This window comes from Nicotiana tabacum, chromosome 4 (genome assembly GCF_000715075.1).
Source record: "Nicotiana tabacum cultivar K326 chromosome 4, ASM71507v2, whole genome shotgun sequence".
NCBI lineage: Eukaryota > Viridiplantae > Streptophyta > Magnoliopsida > Solanales > Solanaceae > Nicotiana > Nicotiana tabacum.
In genome coordinates, this window is record NC_134083.1 from 104,412,085 (window position 1) to 104,430,093 (window position 18,009).

An 18,009-nucleotide genomic window follows, 5' to 3' on the forward strand; every position below is an offset into this window, starting at 1 on the left:
GCCATGTGTAATTCTGGATCTAACGGTGGAATAAACCGATGGAGTTATTGTAAGAACGAACAAGATATTCTGGATAGGACGATATCGGGATTGTAAACGGATGTATCTGGGAATGGTTATGGATATTTTAATGGTTATTAGATGGAAATGGGTAACAGACGGTGGTTGGTTACGTTTGAAATAATTGTTAGACATGAACGTTGAATGGAACTCAGAGCGAAGATTGCTCCTGTTAAGAGAACTGTTATTTCTTGGATCACCTGCAAACTCAAAATACGATGCATACAAATACATATAGATTATTTCATAAATTTAAGCATGATACAAATTCCCTCTGGACTATGGTGATCGTCTTTGGACGGTGAGGATGATGTCCTTAGACCGTGATGTCCCGGGCCATGAATTGTGAGATAGGGGATTCGCAGGCAATGAAATGATGTTCTCGGGCTATGAAGATGGTGCCTCCGAACTATGATGCCTTTGAATAATGATGTGCGATATTGAGAGATCCTCAGGCCATGGCATGGTGTCTTTCGGCTATGAGGATGATGCCTGCGGACTATGACGCCTTCGGAAATTTTTGGCTATGCTTCAGCCCATGAGATGCAAAGACATGATGCTTGAGAGGAAACAAGACAGGGCTTAGTCTTGTGTAGAACCAGGGGCGGAGCTTAGTCCCGAGAGAAGAAAATAATGCCGGGTTTTGAACAGCGCAACATTTGTAGTTATGCAAGGAGAGACAATTCTTAGTCTTGTGCAAGATTAGGGACAATGCTTAGTCTTGTGCGAGGTTGGAGACAATGCTTAGTCTCATGCAGGATTGGAGACAATGCTTAGTCTCGTGCATTGGGAAGGCAGAGCTTAGCCTTATGCAATCAATGAGACAAGGCTTAGCCTCATGCAAGATGGGAGACAATGCTTAGTCTCGTGCAATAGGAAAGGCAGAGCTTAGCCATATGCAATTATGGAGGCATGGCTTAGCCTCATGCAAGATGGGAGACAATGCTTAGTCTCATGCAATCGGAGACAATGCTTAGTCTCGTGCAATAGGAAAGGCAGAGCTTAGCCTTATGCAATTAAGGAGGCAGGGCTTAGCCTCATGCAAAATGGAGACAATGCTTAGTCTCGTGCAATAGGAAAGGTAGAGCTTAGCCTTGTACAATTCAGGAGGCAGGGCTTAGCCTCATGCAAGATGGGAGACTATGCTTAGTCTCATGCAATAAGAAAGGCAGAGCTTAGCCTTGTGCAATTAAGGAGGCAGAGCATAGCCTCATGCAAAATGGAGACAGTGCTTAGTCCCATGCAATGAAAGGCAATGCTTAGCCTTATGCAGTTGAGGAGGTAATGCTTAGCTTCATGCAAGAAGAGGAGACAAGGCTTAGTATCATGTAATGAAAGGCAATGCTTACCCTTATGCAGTTGAGGAGGCAGGGCCTAGCCTCATGCAAATGGGAGACGAGGCTTAGTCTCATGCAATTAGGAGACAGTGGTTAGTCTCATTCAATGAAAGGCAATGCTTAGCCTTATGCAGTTGAGGAGGCAGGGCTTAACCTCAGGCAGGAAGAGGAGACAGGGCTTAGTCTTATACAATGAATAGATAATAAGTGATAGCAGAGTATTTATTAGGTGGACATATGTTTGCGTTCGATAGCTTTGTTGTTATGAAGATAGTGATTCTAAGGTGCGTACGTACTCGCGGCTATTCCTTGTTCCTATATCCAAAGGAAAATTATGAGTTTTATAGGGAGGTTGGTTTGTGCCTCCGCCTTCTTGCTTTGCTTTGCTCTGCATTGAAATCCTGCTCGAGTTACCATGGGTAGCATCTGGCTAAAAATAAAACTTTCTGAAAAATATGTGTGCATAGTTATTTAAAACACAATAATATTAAATAAATTAGACGAACTAGTAACTGTGACATTTTCAGAGACACTGCGACCTTGTTGCCATAGAATTTTGAGGGTCCTCCTCAAAATTGTGGCCAAGTTATTCAGACGATTTTCTTGATATTCCGCACACGGTGCCATTGGCTGAGCTTACCCCGGAATTTTGAGGGTCCTCCTCAAAATTCTACCCCAGTTTCTGATTGTTAGAAAAATGAGAATTTTATTGAATTGTGACCGAACCCACAGGGATGCCTATGTATCCCCTCTTAAACGGGAATCAGGTCAAGCGTAGTTCAATTACATCAATTGTATAAATGTAAACAACTTTAAAAAAAGTATCTTTTGACTGCATCTGAGTTGATAGGCTTTGGCCAAATCTCTCCATCCATTTCTACGAGTATGAGTGCTCCTCCTGTTAGTACTCTGTGAACCATATAGGGTCCTTGCCAGTTGGGTGAGAATTTTCCTTTGGCTTCATCCTTATGTAGAAAGATTCGCTACAGCACCAGCTTCCCCGGTGAGAACTGCCTAGGTTTGACCATTTTGTTGAAAGCTCTGGACATTTTGTTCTAATAAAGTTGACCATGACATACTACATTCATTCTTTTCCCGTCAATGTGAGCTAATTGTTCATAGCGACTTCTTACCCACTCTGTATCACTGAGTTTAGCTTCCTGTATAATTCTCAGGGAGGGAATTTCTACCTCGGCGGGAATGATGGCTTCCGTACCGTAGACCAATAGGTAAAGAGTTGCCTCGGTTGACGTGGGGATTGTGATCCTGTACCCCAATAAGGCAAAGGGTAACCTCTCGTGCCATTGCTTGTGGTTGTCTACCATATTCCTCAGTATTTTCTTGATATTCTTGTTTGCGGCCTCCACGACTCCATTCATTTGAGGCCTGTATGCTGTGGAATTCTTGTGCTTGATTTTTAAGGTCTCGCACATAGCTTTCATTAGGTCACTATTCACATTGGCGGCATTATCGGCGATGATGGACTCTGGAACCCCGAATCGGAAAACAATACGATCTTTGACAAAATCTGCGATGACTTTCTTGGTTACAACTTTGTAGGATACAACTTCGACCCATTTTGTGAAGTAGTCTATGACCACTAAAATGAATTTGTGCCCGTTTGAAGCGGCGGGCTCGATTGGTCCAATGACGTCCATTCCCCAAGCGGCAAAAGGCCAAGGTGCACTCGTTGCGTTCAGTTCATTTGGCGGCACCCGTATCATATCTGCGTGTATTTGGCACTGATGACATTTCTGGACATAACTGATGCAGTCTGTTTCCATAGTCATCCATAAATAACCTGTCCTCAGTATCTTCTTGGCTAAAATGAAACCATTCATGTGTGATCAACAAGTTCCAGAGTGTATCTCTTCGAGCAGTTTGGAAGATTCCTTGGCGTCAACACACTGTAATGATCCTAAGTCTGGAGTCCTTCTGTACATAATTCCTCCATTTTGGAAGAAATGGTTGGACAATCTTCGGAGCATGCGATTTTTAGTATGATTTGTATGCTCCGGGTACTTTCCTTTTGCCAAGTACTCCTTGATATCATGGAACCATGGATTCCCATCTGTTTCTTCTTCAACATGAGCGCAGTAAGCTGGATGATTGTGAATCCTTACCGGAATGGGGTCGATGAAATTCGTGTCCGAATGTTGTATCATGGAGGAAAAAGTGGCCAATGCGTCTGCGAACTCATTCTGGATTCTCGGGACATGTCTAAACTCTATCTTCGTGAACCTCTTCATCATCTCTTGCACATGATATAAATATGGTAATATCTTGGTATTCTTTATAGCCCATTCTCCCTGCACCTGATGTACCAGCCGATCTGAATTGCCAATTACCAGTAATTCCTGGATATTCATGTCAACGGCCAAATTGATCCCCAATATGCAAGCCTCATATTCTGCCATATTATTGGTGCTCGAAAATCTGAGTTTCGTGGATACCGGATAATGTTGGCCCGTTTCTGACACCAAAACGGCTCCAATACCCACTCTTTTGAAGTTTGCGGCTCCATCAAAAAACATTCTCCACCTGTCGTAGGCTTCAGTGATATCTTCTCCTACGAATGATACTTCTTCATCAGGAAAATATGTTTTTAGTGGTTCGTATTCTCCTCCTACAGGATTTTCTGCAAGATGATCCGCTAATTCTTGTCCCTTAACCGCCTTCTGAGTCACATAGATGATGTTGAATTCACTCAACAATATTTGCCATTTTGCTAGCTTCCCTGTAGGCATGGGTATCTTGAAGATGTACTTCAGAGGGTCCATCCTTGATATGAGATATGTGGTATAGGCATAGAAGTAGTGCCTCAACTTATTGTCTATCCAGGTCAAAGCACAGTAGGTGCATTCCAGCAAAGAATATCATACTTCGTAGGGTATGAACTTCTTACTCAGATAGTATATGGCCTGTTCTATCCTTCCCGTCTCGTCATGTTGTCCCAAGACACAACCAAAAGCCCCATCTAATACGGAGAGATAGAGTAGCAGTGGTCTACCAGGTTCTGGCGGGACCAGGACTGGCGGTGTGGACAAATATTCTTTGATTCTGTCAAAAGCGTTCTGGCAGTCTTTAGTCCAATTGGTTGCGGCATCCTTCTTTAACATTTTGAAAATCGGCTCACAGATCACAGTTGGTTGTGCTATGAAGCGGCTGATGTAATTAAGACATCCCAAGAAGCTCATCATGTCTTTCTTGTTCTTCAGGGGTGGCAAATCTTGGATAGCCTTGACCTTTGATGGGCCTAGCTCAATTCCTAGGCGACTGACGATGAATCCTAATAATTTTCCTGTGGGGACCCCGAAGGCACATTTTGCGGGATTCAATTTCAAATTTTACCTCCGAAGCCGATCAAAGAATTTTCTCTCAAGTCTGCTATGTGATCTGTACTTTTCTTGGATTTGATGATGACATCATCCACATATACCTCTATCTCCCCGTGTATCATGTCATAGAAAATAGTTGTCATGGACCTCATATAAGTGGCCCCAACATTCTTTAGACCAAACGACATCATTTTATAGCAGTACACCCCCCATTGTGTGATAAAAGCTATCTTTTCGGCATCCTCTTCATCCATCCAAATCTGATGATATCCCGCGAAGCAATCCACAAAGGATTGGAGTTCATGCTTGGCGCAGTTGTCGATCAGTATGTGTATGTTGGGTAACGGGAAATCATCTTTGGGACTTTCTTTATGTAGGTCCCGATAATTGACGCATACTCTTTCCCATCATTCTTCGGAACTGGCACGATGTTAGCCAACTAAGTTGGATATTCAACCACTCTAAGAACCTTAGCTTTGATCTGCTTGGTGACTTCTTTTTTGATTTTCAAACTCATATCTGGCTTGAACTTTCTGAGCTTCTGCTTTACCGGCGGACACATTGGGTTGGTAGGTAGTTTATGAGCCACTATGGACGTGATCAAACTAGTCATATCATCATAGGACCATGCAAAGATATTCTCATATTCCTTCAGGAAACGAGTGTATTCTTCTTTCTCTGCTGGTGACAGGTGAATGCTTACACGTGCTTCTTTGACTGTTTTGGAGTCTCCTAGATTAACTGTTTCAGTCTCATCCAAATTGGACTTAGGCTTGTTTTCAAAGTTTTCCACTTCTCTGACAATTTCCTCGGGTATTATATCCTCTTCCAGATCCTCTGAATCATTATCCTTATGTTGCGTTGTCTCATTATATGTCACATTCGTAGGTTCATCGGGATAGGTAATAATAATGTTGTAGAGAAAAAACAAAAAGATTAATAATAAATACTAAAACAACAATGCATATAGATAAATCTTGAAAACATCAAATAGGTACGGCTCGATGACCCGAGCAATTATTTCAAAACAAAACATGCTAAAAACAAAATACTAAAAATGTCTTAAATGCTCATAAAAATTACTTTTAAAATAAATGATGCTAACTGCCAGGCTACCCAAGAAGTCGATAGTCCCTTGATGGTGCAGCAGTCCAGTTCTTGAGAACAACTCCCTTCTCCACGGTCTGAATAATGAGGCCTTCCTCCTCCTCCTCCTCAACTATCGCACTACAATCCATGTCTTCATCATCCAAAAACAGATTCCTTATACCGGCTAAAATTTCATCTTCTTTGGACTCCCATATCATGTCAGCTTGGTGAAATGACTGGCTCAAATATGGTACTGGTTGCTCTAGAGGGTAATAAGGACCATGCCATGGTGGTGACCAATTTTGATACTCGTGCCAGGTGTATTCATACCCAAGCCCAAAAGTTGTGCCGTGACGCTTTAACTGTATTAGTTTGGTGATCCCCTTGAGATTCTTACCGAGACCTTTGCCAGGTTCATACCCTGTCCTTGCCAATATGCCTTCTATCTTACTGCTCCACCATTTGTCCTTTTCAATTGCGTTGACGCGCTCGATGCGATGGTATGTTTCTCCACCCAACTTCCTTCTATTCTCGATGACCAAAACAGTTTGACTGGTGTAAATTGGATTACTTTCATCCCCATGGATGATCACTTCCTGATGGTTCCACTCAAACTTCACGACCTGATGTAGAGTAGAAGCTACGGCCCCAGCGGCATGTATCCAAGGTTGTCCCAACAATAGGTTATAGGTAGTAGATATGTCCAACACTTGAAATTCAATATCAAACTAGGTTGGGCCCATCTGTAGGCTGAGGTTGGTTTCCCCAATTGTAGCCCTTTGAGACCCATCAAATGCTTTCACATTCATACTTCCTGTTTGTAGCTCATGCAGGCCTTTATCAAATCTTTTCAGAGTAGTTAGTGGACATATGTTAAGACTCGAACCCCCATCTATCAGGATTCTAGCAATGAACTTATCCTCAAACTGCACTGTGATATGCAGTGCCCTTTTGTGACCTAGTCCTTCTGGTGGTAGCTCGTCTTTATGAAAAGTGATCTTGTGGCTTTCCAACACTTTTCCTATCATATTGGCCATCTCTCAACTGGTAATGTTGTTGGGTACATAAGCCTCATTCAACACTTTCATCAACGCATTCCTGTGTGCCTCAGAATTCTCCAGTAGTGATAGAATGGATATCTGAACAGGGGTTTTGTTCAGATGATCAACCACAGAATACTCCCTTGCTTGTACCTTTCTCCAAAGATCATCCGGTCCAGTTTCAATGATGGGCTGCCTGGAAACGACTTCTTTACTTGTTCCCCCTAAATGCTCGGGCGTGTAAACCCTACCAGTTCTGGTCATACCTTGTGCTGCACTAGTTTCTTTCATTTTCCCCTTTCCTTTCCTTCTTGCTTCTGTAACATAATCCCATGGTATATCATTTAATTTATAAGGCGGTGTAGGTGCTACCATCACGGTGAAGGGTGTTGTTACTTCAACCTCAAACAGAGTTGGTGCAGCTACATCAACTTCAGTTGGTACCTGAGTTTGTACCATGATAGGTGTGAGAGTGACAGGAGATGTTTCAGGATTATCCCCTCTCGAATGAGTCCAATTGACCCCTCTGAGTCCCATTCTTCATCGGTCTCTATCATGTTTACCCCTCCGCCCATGTGATCTGGGAGAGGATTGTTACGGACATTGGGTGTAGCCTCCTTTGCCTGTATGACTTTGGTGTCAATTAATGTCTGAATCTTATCCTTCAAAATACGACACTCATCAATATTATGAGCTTTCATGCCTGAGTGATATGCACATGTCTTATTTGGATTGACCCACTGAGAGGAATTTTCCATGGCGACAACGAGAATGGGAGTGATATAACCGGCAACCTTTAGTCTCTTGTACAGTTGGTCTATAGGTTCAGCAATTGGGGTGTATTGTCTGGGTGGTCTGCGGTCAAAATTTGGTCTAGGTTTTTGGTAGTTTTGGTGGGCTGGTTGTGAGTGGTAGTATGCGGGTTGGGTGTTATAGGAATGGTAAGTGGTGGCAGGTTGTCGGTACCTGGGAGGTGAAGGCTGATATGTGGGTGGAGGTATTTGGCATGTGAGAGGAGACTTCGGACCTTGGGCTACCATTATTGCACCTACTTCTTTCTTCTTGAAGATACCTCCTGACTACAGGGCCTTATTTATGGCTTGGAGTGCTTCAAAATTTGTCACCATTCCACTTTTGATCCCTTCTTCTATTCTCTCTCCTAACTTAATGATATCAGAAAATTTATGGTTTCAATAACCATCAATCTTTCGTAGTATTGCGGATCCTGAGCTCTGACGAAGAACTTATTCATCTATTCTTCTTCCAGCGTTGGCCTTACTTTTGCAGCTTCAGACCTCCACCGAGTAGCATACTTGCAAAAAGTTTCCATTGGCTTCTTCTTGAGATTTTGGATGTAGAAAACGTCTGGTGCATTCTCTGTGTTAAACCTGAACCGATCCATGAAATCTGATGCCATGTTTACCAAATTAACCCATTTCTTTGGGTTCTGACTGATGTACCAAGACAGGGTATCTCCAGCGAGGCTTCTCATGAACAACTTCATGCGGATTCTTTCATCCCTGCCAACTCCTACAAGCTTGTCACAATACATTCTCAAGTGCACCTTCGGATCACCAGTTCCGTCGAACATTTCAAACTTGGGAGGTTTATAACCCTCTGCAGTTCTACGTCCGGCTGAATACACAAATCTTCATAATTCAAACCCTCAACGCCTTTTCCCCCTTCGACATTTTGAACTATGCCGGTAAGTTTCTTGAGTTCCTTTGCCATGTTCTTGATGAGCAAGTCCTTCTCGATGGATTCGGGTATGTATAGGGTCTGTTGTGGGGTGTGGGGGTAAGGTTTCCACATATATGGGATTGGTGGACTCCGGGAATCTGGGCGTAATGGTGGTCATTCGTTGAGTTTTGCATGTCAGGAGTACGTTGTGGTGCATCCTGAGGAGTGTGGTATCTGTTAGTTTGTGGGTACTGGGTCGGATGATGATGATGCTGTGGAGGAGTTGGTGCTGGTGGAGGATTAGGATTTTGGGGAGGCATGGTATATTGATGAGGTGCGGGAGGATTTTGCGGGTGTTGGTTTTGTGTGTTTTGAGGAGGTGTTGAGTTTTGGGCATTTTGTTGGTTGATGTCGGGAATATTCAGGGTAAGGGAAAGGTTTGCCAAGTTATGGACCTACTCAAGTTTCCCTTGTAACTCCAGTATCTTTTGCTCTAGTCATAAAACCAAGTCGTTCTGTGCCGGAGTACTCCGACCATCCGAAGTCTCAACATTCTCTGCATGTGTAGCGTTGTCATTCCTGATACCGCTTAGATCATCCATCTTAGCCTTTCCTTTGTTCTTAGGATCTCTTGGAGGAGGAGGAGGTGGAGGACCTCTAGATCTGGTATGATATGCCGATGATGCCAGTATGCACAAACCAACCTTAGGGGATGGAATAAACAGAGAAAAGAAGAAAAACAAAAGGTAAACAAGTTAGTAAAGAGTATTAAAAGGATATTTACGATATTTAAACACATATTGCGGAATTTGCGTCCTAATTTGGGGACCTCATTGTGCCCGAGGTAGGCCTAGCGACATATAGGTTTGGATAAAACTCAATGCCGATAACTGCATCATTTCATTAATAGGATAAATAGACCAAATCTCTACTAAAACGACAATAATTATAAAGAGTCACTAGTGGAATTTTCCTTATTACAATCAAATTCTAAAACGAATCTAGAAAACATCACCCTTAATCTACTTGGTCCCAGAGGGGCCTTCTCCAAGCTTGGCCTTCTTAGCCCCATCAATCAGATTCCCCATGTCGCACATGTCCAATAGCAAATACGCCATTGCGGGATGTCCTCTCTCATTGCCCTTTGCGTTCTGACAATCCAAGACCCTTTTCCTCATCTTTCCCTCAAGATCCATCAAACCCTGCTCCAAATACTCCAACCTTTCTGTTGATTTAGTAGCGATTCCCATCCATTCATTGATTGCTTCCATGTCCACTTTATGTTGTTCCAAATGCCTGGACATAGATTCAAAGACCTTTTTGCGAAACCTCCTGTATTTAACTTGTGCTTCAGCAGTGTCGTCTATGACCCTATTCCTCAAATCGACCCCTGGCTTGACCTCTCCTACTATGTCATCGACCAACCATGATGTGTAGAAGTACACATGGCCGTCATAATACCTGTCTGGCTCGATGGTATCTTTCTCCATAATAATTTGTTGATGCCACATGTGTTGTGCCTCGAACTTGAATGGAATGACATTCCCTTGGAAATCGGCTTTGTAATGAACCATTTTGGAAACTCGTGGTATAACCTATTTTCTCTCAGCTTGCCTCATGACTAGTAGGGAACCTCTCTCAGGAGCATAAGGATAGATACCCCTCAATCAGATTAGCACTAGCTGAGGAATATCTCTTGACCTGATGATGAATTCGCTAGTAGGGAACCACTCAAACATCCAATGGACCTTGTCGTCAGTCAAATTGCTAAAGAAGTGTACCTAGCCCATAGCGTTTCCTGGTTGTGCAAACCTATCCGGGATAAAAGTCATTCTTTTCAGATGGTGAAAAGCTATGTGGTCATTCCATGGTCGCCACGGAAATTCTTGATGGTATTGTCCCCTTTGAAGATGTTCCAACAGCCATATTTGCAGTAACAGATTGCAACCCTCAAAATGCCTATATCCTTTCTTGCAACGGTCCAAGGCTCGGTATATCTCCACTATGATCATTGGGACAATAGTGTAAATGTGTCCCTCAATTCCTTCCATTAGGGTCTTAGTAACCATATCTAAGCGAGTGTGAATCCTTTCTCCTTATATTGGGAATACCAGCATCCCCAAAAAACAGACAATGAACACAAAAACCAGGCGGTGAGTCCAACATAGAGAGGTGATAGCAAATTCATCATGATAAAGATGATAAGACTTGTTATGCCCATAACGTTCGTAAAGGAAGTCGAATGGTATATAAGACTTCTCTAGGCAGACTAACTCATAATTCCTTATAAAACCCATCATTTTCAGAAAACCTCGAGAAGTGTGATTTTCCGGTACCAACAGACCAGGGCTGTCCCAGGGAACCCAGCAAAGCCTCCTATTTCCTCTAGATGGGGAGTCATTTCTATGTCACCGAATTGGAAAACAACCTTTTCTCATCCCAGAACATAGCAGTGGCCTCAATCAGTACATTGTTTGGATGAATGTCTAGCAAAGAAGGTAAATTCCCGAGATCTCTTTTCACATGCTTTTTGTCACTTGGCGAGAGATTTTCCTACCAATCTAGCAACAAAGGTGGGATACTTCGAACCATGCCGAACCTGGGGACTTCGTGCCTCATTTCTGCAAAATAGATAAAGTTAGCCCTTTCCCACTCCGGATCCGACTATTTATGCATTAATGATTAGCATATTGGCATGTTTTCTCCAAATAATGCACATATCATGATCGTGCCCGTTGGGATTATGGAAACCCCGATGGGCTTTGGACAAGGCTGGCCTTAGGGGGTTATTACGCGGATAGCGTTCTAACCCATACTAGGTTTAGACATGATGCATGGACAATTAATATCATAGTGGGGGTCTCTAGAAGGGTCTTGACAGGTACCCTCAAGTGGACAACTTGAGAGGGAAAGACATGGAACTGTCGATTGCACCGCTGATCGACTAGTTTTACTGCAAATAAGCCATTCCAAATTTAAAAAAGGTAATATGGGAAGAGCGCGAACACTCATCAAATGCCGCTATGGTATTAATTGTGAACGAGTGGAATATGATGTAGAGCATGCTTTATGCAAAAATAAAATAACACGTTGTCAAGTATTTTACATGATAAAAGTGATAAATGCAGTATTTAATAAATGTAAAGACAGAAAAGAAAGAAAAATAGGGAAGAAGTTAGTTCGTATAATGTAAAAAATTGTAATGAATTAATAAAGGGGTAAGGATTGGGGAAGTCATGATATAACAAAATTTAAAAAGTTGGAGCCAGTGGGATGCATATTGTAACCAGATTAAGCGAAGAGTTGCATATGAGTTCACATAAAGGGGAAATAGGGAAGAGGGTGTGCATGTAGCAATAAAAGGGAGAATGGGAGCGGGATGTTCAAGTATCAGCAAAATAATAAAGACACGCTTATCGAGAGAGACTAATTCATATGGACCAAGTTCGCAATGGTAAGAGCATAATATATACCCCCAACAGAGTCGTCATGCTGTCGCGCCCCTTCTTTTCTCGCGAAGTCGGGTTTCGACATGGGACAACTCTTTTAAGGAAGGGTGTTAAAAGGGAGAGTGGCCACCTAACGGATTAAGGTGCATTAGGGCACCTATTTGCAGATAACTCTGGATTAACCGGTTGCGTCACCAAAGATCGGGTAAGGGCTCAAATTACCTCGAGGAGAAGGTGTTAGGCACTCTTCGAGGTCCACAACTGTGGGTCTCGGCCGAACTTGAATTATATGAATTTGTCTATGTGATCAAATAAACGAAGAGAGAGCACAAAAATTTAAGAAGTTTAATATAAACAGATTTTGAAAAGAGGGTACAACTATTTTTGATTCTAGTAGGAAAAGAAAGAAAATAAGGGGGGGGGATCCTACATTTTTTAGCCTAAAGGATCACCCTGTGCAACATAAATAATACTTCGTAACTCTCTCCAGATGGGGTGTTACTCGTATTATTCAGCAGGCACAGACTATCATCTCCTGCTACCCGATTACTATCTTTAAGTTGTTACCTAAAGCGTACTAGTTCAATTATAAATAGTACCTTATGCGTGCACTAACCGTCCCATGCCTACGGTCCAGGAGGATTTGGACATCAATTTGGGTAGTTCTAGACTTTACTTAGGCTACTCAAAAATGATAAAACTAGACGACATACAAAAAACAAGTTGGACTTCATGTAAAGGAAATTAAGGGCTCAAGTTAGCCTCCACACACGAACAAACAAATGCACGCGGGCAGTTTAAGCAATACATAGTTTCAGAATTTGATACTTAGAGTCCTATATGCATGGATTCTAGGTGATGCTAAATTCAATATCGTATATGTGGTACTGCTGTCCCAAGTTAACTGATTTGCAGAGATTATGGGGGGGGGTTATGGAACCTATAGACATGATTTCTAAGCGACTATACAGTTTAGGAGTATTTGGTATTACATGTTGATCACTAAGACCACATGTTATAAGTTATTAAACCTATAGACATGATCTCTAGGTGATTTACGCAGTAGGGACAATAAAACTTATTGGAAATGCTCAAAATTACTTATGCTTCTTAATAATCGCGTGGATAACCGCATTTGAAGAGCGAGTAGTGATGTCCTATAGGGATGATTGCTAGAGACTGGCGATTGGGACTGATTCTTATATATTTAGCTCCTATAAGCATGCCTTCTAAAGGTTGACAGTTTGAGCTGATTTTATACATATTTAGCTCATATAGGCATGCTTTCTAGATGGACAGTATGATGCTATAGCGAACTTAAGTAATTAAAATCCTGCATGCATGATATCTATTGGGCATTATGCAGATAGAAAGGGCTATTATTAGCATTCATTTCCTATAGGCATGATTTCTAATAATCGGACAGAAACAGACATAAGAGCAGGTAAAATATTTAGTCAAACGATCATGCTTTTGAATAATGTGCAGATATTAGACAAGTTAAGTGAAGTGTGTGATTTCCTATAGGCATGGTTTCTAAGTCGACAAAGCAGATATTATACATCCTATAGGCATGCTTTTTAATGAATAACTGAGTAGTCATGCAAAGTGCTCACTTCATATGGGTATGCTGTCAATAACCACACAACAGTAGACATAGCATCTGAATAGTAAACAAGTAGGGTGTGTGTGTGCTTCTCCTAATATCATCATTTCTATAGGGCTCGTGCAATCGAACATATAGCAAACACATTGTCAAGTCCTATAGACATGTTATCTACCCATGGCATGTAGATATAGAATTCTATCCATTCCATTTTGACTAACACCCCAATTGTTTATACAAAGTATTATTACAAGCCTAGATTAACAAGTAAAATAGTAATATTACATGGAAATAGACAGGCCTACAACAGGCCTAAATAAAAAACTAAATACCCAGCCTTGCTGGACCTTCAACATATTCGGCCTAACATGCCACATGATCACAGGTCCACAGGGGAGTTCAGACCCCTTTAGTGAGCCACAACACCAAATTTTGCATCACTTAGAATCAACACAATACATGATAGGGAGGTAGGGTATTAGGGATAGTTTTTTGAAGTTGAAGAATGACTAGAGCCTAACCCTAGTGTGTCAGAGTTCAAGAGGGTCTCAATTGGACCCTGAGCAGTGCTCACACTAGGAAGGCCAACAATAGAGCCTAGATAGCTTTGGCTTTCAGCCGGCTAAGAATTGGAATTTAGAATGTCAAAGTAACAAGTATGGAGGGTAGATAGAGATCACTAAACTGAACACACATCACAAATAGTCAAGCAAGTCAGTAGGTTCAGCAATGCGCACATAACAGAGTAAAACATCATAGGAACTAGGAGAAGAGACAGGTTCGTAAGCATACATAGGTTGCACTAGTGGACATCTGAGGGTCTAAATTAAACTTAGTCTAACCTAATGCCACATTAATCAACACTTGAACACAATATAGGGTTGCACATGTTGATAACCACAGAAAGGAGAGAACAACAGATAGATCAAGACATACTAGGAAACATGTTATCACAAGAGTCTTAAAAAAATAGAGTTAGAAATCCAGGACAGTGTGGAACGAATTTGAATAGGTCTTAAAACACTCCAATATACACAGGATTCATTGAAAGTTCATTCAAGTAAAGGGGTTCTTATAGAGCTAGGGCATTATCTAAGCATTACATGCAAAACAACATACAACCACAATACTGAAGTCTAAATTAACATGTCAAGATGCTACATGGGTATAGAACTAATACTAGGAGATAAGAGATCACAGGGTGCAGATTATGGTGAAGCATGACATGAACAGTAGACTATTCTCAGGCATCAATTAACACAGAATGATATCAAAGATGAACACCATCACAATTGAACCAAAGTTCAGATACCTGTGCAGAAAGAAGGAAATACATTATGAAGGTTTAAACACTAACCAGTAGCAGAATTAAAAGAGTGTAGAGTGTAGTAGCAAAAACCCCAAATCCCCGATGCTTCAGAGTTCACAAGAGCCTCAAGAATGTCCTTCGAGCAGTGTTTGCACTGGAGGAGGTTGTTTAACAATTTAGAGAGAGTTTGAGTGTGCCAGTGAGTGAGTAAGAGAAAGGAGTAGTGAGAACAAGGTAAGGATTCAGAGGTTCCAACCGCCTCTTGAGGGGTTTTAGGAGAGGGGTTAATATAGTGTAGGAATTGAACACATAAACATGGGAAATCTTCAGTCAAACACTAGAAAGGAAAGCACTAAAATTCAGTAAGGAAAGGAGAAAAGTATACAAATCGGCATAAATAAAATCACATGCTGCATAGAATAAGATGACATAAATACTATTAAAAATTCAAAAATCGAACCAGATTTGGTTCGATTTAAAAGAATTTGAAACCCTAATTTTAGGGTAAGTAAACAACATCGGCAGAGACAAACAAATTTACACATAATAGGGTGAATATAGACGAGATAACACTTAAAATCAAAGGCTAGAACCAATTTTGGTTTGAATCAAGGAAAATCTATAAACCCTAGCTTTAGGGTTAAATACGAATTAGCAAAATATGAACAAATCAGACTCACACGGTGTAGAAAAAACGTGTGTGGACGAAATATCGTTCTTGATTCAAGAGGTGGAAGTCAATCGGACAGAATCAAAGTAAGAGTACTTGCCATGTTTAGGCTAGTACTAGGCAATACCGTCGAGAATCACCAAGTAATCGAAATATACGGATATGGTAAGTGAATGGGAAGAAAATCCCATAAGAAGAGGGAATAGGAGAGGGGTTTATGAGAGGCAGCGCTTTAGGGTTCTTCAGAGGGGAGAGAGTGGAGAGCCGGCGGGGTTTAGAGGGAATGGGGTTAGGGTTTGGGGTCGAGTGATATAAGGAAAGGGGGAAAGGCATTGTGAGCCGTTGATAATTTTTGATCAACGGCTGGGATTTGAGAAGGGGTTGGGTCGGGTTAATTAATTGGTTGGACTGGGGAGTCATTTGGTTTGGGCTCAGGTATTATTGGGCTGAGGCTGGGGTAGTTTAGGTCTGAAATTAGGATGAAATTAGCGGCAGATTTTAAATAACCAATTTTAACAAATAAATAATTTATAAAAATAATAAATAAATAACAGAAATATCATTTGTGCATGAAAATGATTAAAAATAATTATTTAACATTATAAAAATATAAAAATTTATTTTTCTGCATAAATAATGTAATTATACATGCATATGGGTTATTATTGCAAAATGTGCAATTTAGCCCTGAAAAATGCAAATGTAATTATAAGAAATGCCTTGAAAAAATTTAAAACCACATATTGGTATAAATGATAACTTTAGATGATTAAATCATCATAGAAATAATTTGGAGGGTAATTATTAGACATTTATATAATAAAATACAGAAATAAATTGATTTAAAGTCTTTAAAAATTATGGAAAATTATGAAAAATACTCGTGTATGCTTGCAAATCAATTGATGATGCATATGCGCTATATATATATATATATATATACATATATATATATATATATATATATATATATATATATATATATATATATATATATATATATATATATATATATATATATATATATATATATATATGAGGGAAAAATTGGGTATCAACACTCAGTAAATATCAAGACTAACCTCGGTAAACTAGTGGCGAGGTTCGAGTCATGCAATACTCACTAGTCTAAGAACCTGTGCAATATATCTAATAACTGGCAACAAGAATATAACAAGACGAAGTTCCAAGTACTTGACGAAATAAGAGTTATCAACTCATCATAGGTAAATCAATTTTTGACAAAAGAATTATCAGTAAATAACTGAGGCATAGAGTAGCATGTTAAAAGCAACGTGAAATCATGTAAAATGCATGGAAAAGCATAAGAAAGTCACTTGCATGATCAAACACAATGCCACCCACATACTCCACTCAACATCAAACATAATTCCACCCTTATACTCCACTAATCAAGAAACAAGAATGCCACCCTTATAACAACAAAAACAACAATTATCCTAGTTTAATTCCACAAGTGGTGTTTGAGGAGGGTAGTGTGTGCGCGGACCTTAACCCACCGTGAGGTAGAGAGGCTATTTCCAATAGACCCTTGGCTCAAGGAAATATGTAAGTAAAGTGGTAGCAACAAGCAGTAACGACATCAAGAATATAAGAAAGCAAGGCAAAAGGAACAACATAAAGTGATAAATATCTACCCGTAATAGAATACAAGACTGCCATTAATAACACTGGAATGGGAAGAAAATATACTCAATTACCTACTAACCATTTACCTTAATCCTCAACCTCCACACCTTCCTATCAGGGTCACTTCCTCCGTCAGATGAAGCGACGCCATATCGTGCCTAATCACCTCTCCCCAAAACTTATTTTACCTATCTCTACCTCTCCTCAAATCCTCTAAGGCAAACCTCTCGCACCTCCTTACCAAGACATCTATGCTTCTCCTCTTTACATGCCCTAATCATCTAAGTCTCTCTTTCCCCACCTTGTCTACCACGAGGGCCACTCCCACCCTGGACAGAATATTTTCATTCCTAATCTTATCAATCATGGTATGCCCGCGCATCCATCTTAACATCCTCATATTTGCTACTTTAATCTTCTGGATATGAATACCTAACGAGTCACAAAAGAACAATTTTGTTTGAAAGTAATACAACAGTACGAAATAAGGAAAGGGGACTCCAAGGGTATGCGGGAAGTCCATGCAATACTACCTTGAATTCTCTCAAACAATCAAAGCTCACTCTCGAGGTCCGCTGCTACCAACACCCAGATCTACAAAATAATGTTCAAAAGTATAGTTTGAGTACAGGAAAATATTTACTCAGTAAATATCAAGACTAACCTCGGTGAACTAGTGACGAGGTTCGAGTCATGCAATACTCACTAGTCAAAGAACCTGTGCAATATATCTAATAACTGGCAACAAGAATATAACAAGACAAAGTGCCAACTACTCAAC